This window comes from Aegilops tauschii, chromosome 5 (genome assembly GCF_002575655.3).
Source record: "Aegilops tauschii subsp. strangulata cultivar AL8/78 chromosome 5, Aet v6.0, whole genome shotgun sequence".
NCBI lineage: Eukaryota > Viridiplantae > Streptophyta > Magnoliopsida > Poales > Poaceae > Aegilops > Aegilops tauschii.
Window position 1 is genome coordinate 171,988,451 of NC_053039.3, and position 6,000 is coordinate 171,994,450.

Consider the following 6,000-nt stretch of genomic DNA (forward strand, 5'->3'; position numbering starts at 1 on the left):
ATTTTGTTTTTTCTGCTATTGCTCTCTTCATGACTTATACATGTTCCTCTGACTATGAGATTATGCAACTCGCGAATACCAGAGGAAGACTTGTGTGCAATCAAACGTCACAACGTAACTGGGTGATTATAAAGATGCTCTACAGGTGTTTCCATTGGTGTTTGTTGAGTTGGCATATATCGAGATTAAGATTTGTCACTCCGTGTATCGGAGAGGTATCTCTGGGCCCTCTCAGTAATGCTCATCACCATAAGCCTTGCAAGCAATGTGACTAATGAGTTAGTTGCGGGATGATGCATTACGGAACGAGTAAAGATACTTGCCGGTAACGAGATTGAACTAGGTATGATGATACCGATCATCGAATCTCGGGCAAGTAACATACCGATGACAAAGGGAACAACGTATGTTGTTGTGCGGTTTGACCGATAAAGATCTTTGTAGAATATGTAGGAGCCAATATGAGCATCTAGGTTCCTTTAGTGGTTATTGACTGGAGATGTGTCTCGGTCATGTCTACATAGTTCGCGAACCCGTAGGGTCCGCACGCTTAATGTTCGATGATGATTTGTATTATGAGTTATGTGTTTTGATGAACCGAAGTTTGTTCGGAGTCCCTGATGAGATCACGTACATGACAACGAGTCTCGAAATGGTCGAGTCATAAAGATTGATATATTTGAAGGTTATGTTTGGACACCGGAATGGTTTCGGAAAGGTTCGGGCATTTTCCGGAGTCCCCGCGGTTACCGGAACCCCCCCGGGAGTTAATGGGCCTTCATGAGCCCTAGTGGAGAGAGGAGGAGGTGACCAGGTGGTGGCGCGCGCCCCCAAGCCAAATCCGAATTGGATTAGGGTTGGGGGGCTGCTGACGGTGTCCTGGACTAGGGGGTACTCACTACGTCGTCTCCCGACCAGCTGGATTGGGCCGAGGACCCCCGTGGCGGTTCACTATTGGGCCAGTTCGGATAGCCCATGCCACATACAAGGAAGACTCCACAAGACTTGGCGCTCAAGCCAATGACTCTCCAAAAGCCTAGGCCTCCGGTGTGTTATATAAACCGAGGCCAGGCTAGTCGATGGATAATATCATATTCATTGCTACAATCTCGTGGTAGATACATGTACTCTGTACTACACCCATATGAATACAATCAAAAGCAGCATGTAGGGTATAATCTCATCAAGAGAGCCCGAAGCTGGGTAAAACCCCTTGTCCATGTTACCATCGCTCCAGGACGCCTAGCTTAGGACCCCTACTACGAGATCCGCCGGTTTTGACACCGACATTGGTGCTTTCATTGAGAGCCTGCTAGGTGATCATCACGGATCGATGGGATGATCAGGTGATATTTTTCTAATCAAATCTATTTTGCACAAGTTAGTTTTTATTAGAATTGTCTCTGGTTTGCAAGCTTCGTCCGCAGATTAGGTCGAGATCAAGGTCTAAAAAATCTGCGACCAACGACGTGCTCCTACACGGCGTTTAGCGCCCTACTCCGGTCCTTTGATAGATAGACGGGGGCGTTTAATGGATTGTCAAACTGGCCCTGACGGCGCACGCAGTTCTTGATCGCGGAGCCAAGGACAAATCCACCACGGGCAACGATCATCAAGGGAGGTCCTTTCCCTTATTCTCATTCTTTTTCCTTATTTAATTCAGCCTGCCGTCGGTTTTCCACTAGTAGTTTTTTATTTTTGTTAAAGTTTGCGTAGTTCTAACGCAATCATGTACTAGTTTTGCACCCGGTCTTCACTTCTTGATGACTACCACGCCAACTAGTGCTACTACTACCAGGATCAGGCACTAGTACTGGTTTAGCTAGCTACGTAACACCACCACTTCACGTGGAGTACATGGCCAAGTTTACTTTTCCCTCAAATTACTACGTGCACTAAGAGGCGATCAACAGGAAGCGTGGATCCCTTCCCTTTTACTATGTTCTAGGGATTGTTGCACGTAGATTATTTTCTGTTGGTTTGTACTGCATTATTTTTTGCAAAGATACTTCACCGATGCTTGTAAATGCTATTTTCGTCTGCATCGATCTGGCCAGCCGACGTATGCGTCAGAACCTTCATCAAACCGACCTCCGCATTCAGATCGGCAGCTCCGTGTATTGGTCGGCCTGAAGCAGTCTTGACGCACTCCGGCAAGGACGTCCCTCATCCATAATCATCTCGTCTGCTATCAGCTTCGACGTCATCGGATAAGTCGACAGGTGCAATTGTTCTAGTTATTCATATTGTGCATATTAATAATATTTTAAAGAGTATTTTCTGCTCGTCGACGATTGTTCGTACTGCAGGTTTTGCAGTCTGGTCTACCTTGAGGCCGTCGTCTTAGGGCGATCCGATATGCCATCGCTCTCCCGCACTCATCTTTCCGTTACCCGGGCGACCCTGCGAATTCGGATTTCGTCACCTCGTCACGCCAACGCCCTGCGACACATCGGCCTCGCGCCAGGCCAAATCTCCTTTAATAATTTATCTTACATAAAAAAGTGTAAAGAAATTTTCTTTTCTTTATTTTGTTATTATTATCTGTCTTGTGCTACTTCATGCATGTAGACGGTGTCATGGCAGGCCGAAGTCATCATTCCGCTTGCGTCGACCAAGTTTCGGGGTCACCTCAGCGCGCGTCCCTCTGCCGACATCTCCGCGGGGCCACTCCGCCGTGCCGACCTCGGCGCTCAGACCATGTTTATTTAATTATTTACTTCGCTTGAGTTAATTAAGCAGAAGAACTTTTTTTTAAAAAGGGTATATTATTACTATCATTACTTGTTTGTACAATTGTCTTGCACTATTTTATGTGCGCGGGTAATCAGGTTTGACTGCGTCAAGCGGTCAACTCTGTGGGCCGTTGTCATCGTCCTGACTGCACCGATCAAATTGTGGTGTCGCCTCAACTCGCGTCCCTGTGTGAACCAACTTCAACCGGTCTGTGTCGTCACCTCGGCGAGCCAACCTTTGCCAGCATCGCCATGCCATCGCTTCATCGACTGTCAAGCACGCTATTACCTTGGCGCACCAATGCGCTGATGTGGGGGTTCTGCCATCACCTTGCCGACCTACCGCATCACCTCGGCTGGACCGGGGGCTTCATCATCACTTCATTAACACACGCTGGGGGCTTTGCCTTACCACATCGGACGACCCGTGCTACCACTCCGGAGTGCCGCACTCCTTGCTCGGACACCTCGGGCTTGGGGGCTGGGACCTCGGCCATGCCGAGGACTGTGAGCCTTGTCGGATATGTCACAGATCAATGGGCGTCTTCGTCCCGCCACAAGCCCGAATCGCGTCATCAACACCGAGCACATTAACCAGCTAAGTCACTTTCATGCTCAAAAACTTTCAGTTTTAAATCTTGTTCGGTTCGACCAAGCATTATACTTTTTTGGCAAAAAGTTGTTTGTGAAAAACTTCCTTGTCAAAAGTTTGTCTCTGACACACAAATTCAAATACACCGTTTACTTGGGGGCTTCCTTTATTAAGCCTTTCCTCTAGCATATGATTATACTTGTATGGCTTCGTTCCTTGTTCGTGTATTACGCCACAATATGCACCATGTTGACTTAAGTGTTCCGTAAGCTGGGTTGCCTTGCTCCTGTGTTTACCCCTACGTTCCCGATTGTTCGGCTAGGGAGTAAAGGGAGCACCTCTGCGATTGTCACGATTGGGTCATCCGAGCTCGGACCTCAGACTGGCTGAAGCCGAAAGCTAGCGCTCTTACTGTTTTCAATCATGGTCGGCACACAACGAAACTCATGAATACAAAAAATATATTGCACAAGTCTCATAGTAACAATGAGCAACCGAAGAAAGGTATCGGTGGCGGTACTATTTTCTTCGAAGATGCTTCTTACACTTCGTTAGTAATATAGCATAATTTCCCTGAGCGCTTTGTCTGTTACAGCCTTATGGCCTGATTGCCTGGTTATCGGAAACACCGTCGATATTCTCGACAGGTGGAGTACATAATACTTTTCGGTCCTTGACCGAAGATGGACAAGCCGACGGTCGGTTAAGACGCATTTAAAGTTCGGGTGAACACAGATATGATACAAACATACGATCATTATACATAAAAATTCTTTTACCCAAGTCACTTGGGGGCTCTGAAATTTATATGAGCCATTTTATAATAAATGATTTCTTCCTAGTCGTTGCAAAGTCTTTTTATATCGCTCCTTTTTCGACTCGAGTGTATGGTCAATACCGGATAGCCTGTTTTCTCTCTAATGACTACTTGAGTTTAGTTCGCTAAACTAGTCTCAGGGAAGCACTCCACCTTCGGGATGAGGAGGTCGAAGCCAAAGGCTGACCTACTTGAAGTTCAAAGATCAGATGTGTCATGTTAAAGCACGACAGAAGCATATTTTTTAAGACCAATTTTCGGATTGGCACCAAACACTTGATCTAGTTTGGACGTCAAGTTTTTACTGTAGTTTTTTGATTTTCCAATCCTATGGCACTTTCAAACTATTTGTGTGTTTCCAGCATAAGTCTCGCAGTGCAACGCCGGACACCTTCAGAGATTTGGCAAAAATATTCTCGGATATTGCTATATATGCATCGGTTTTGAATTGTGTCTTTGGTCAATAGTTGGTTGCCCGGCTCCTGTGCTTGCCTCCTACGTTCCGCTTTGTTCGGCTAGGTGTGCAAAGGGAGAACCACTGCGATCGTGCTTCCAGCTCGCATGGTTAAGCACCTCAGCGGAGAAAGCCGAAAACGGACTTTCACAATAAGCGCAAACTGGTCAGCGATCCGATGCTTGTGTTAAACTATAAGATCGATAGAGCTCACCCCGTGTTGAATGACGGGCCGTTCATAACATTGGCCGAAGTGTTTACGGCTTGACCTCGGCTGTCGCCGAACACTAACCGGGAGCTAGTAACTGGCCTCCCAACTTAAAGCTCCTATGACTATGTGAAAGTTATAAAGCACGCATATCTGATCGCCTCGTTTCCGCTAACATAACCGCCTTCGGGCACCGAGACGTCGGCTAAGGGTTGTCTTGTTATTGCCGAAACACCCTGCATAGTATCTACAAAGGGGTAGAAGCCGACGATGGGCCACTTTCAACTGATAAACGGACGCAACAGAGTCAGAATAAACATATCATCAACATTTGTATTTCATATACAAGGGTCGCCTTCCGTAATCATCGTTATAAAGCCATAAATATGCATCAATTTGACTTAAGATTTTGGCCAAGCTGGGTTGCCTGGCTCCTGTGCTTACCCCTACGTTCCCGATTGTTCGGCTAGGCGGTAAAGGGAGCACCTCTGTGATTGTTACTACCGGGTCATCCGAGTTAGTACCTCAGACTGGGTGAAGCCGAAAGCTAGCAATCTTAAAGGATCACATTGGTCGGCAACAACGGAAGTGAAAATTTTGGTTCATTAATACCATAGAGTTTGGGAACTTTCCCCATACTAAATCCCCAATATTCGCATTGATCGGAGCAGAGGTTTCATGCTTAGAATGACAACCCAAAGAAAGGAACCGATAGCGGGACTATTTTCTTTGGAAGATGTTTCTTACGTTAAAAAGTAATATAACATATCTCTCCGCGTACCTTTGTTTATAAAACCGTATGGCTGAATTGCCTTGTTTGTCATAAATCTTTGCCCTTGTAAAGGCTTTATAAAGTGGGACAAACACTCCCCGGTTATTGGCCGAGGAGGTTGAAGCCGATGGTCGGTCAACAAAGTTTTGCACAATGCAGATTCGAGTATTAATGATATAGAGTACTTGGATACATAGAATCATTACACATAATTTGTGATTTTATTTCGGATATCGATCCTTAATATGGCCACCCGTGCCCACATTAAGGCTTGGGGGCTACTGGGCTTCGTGCTTATCATTTACAAATATTAAAGGGGTACATCGATCCCCTGATCTGGTGTTGCCACCCGACCAGTGTCTCGGGGGCTACTGCATTGCCTATTCAAGCAGAATATTCAAAGTGCTCAGTGTTCGGCTTGA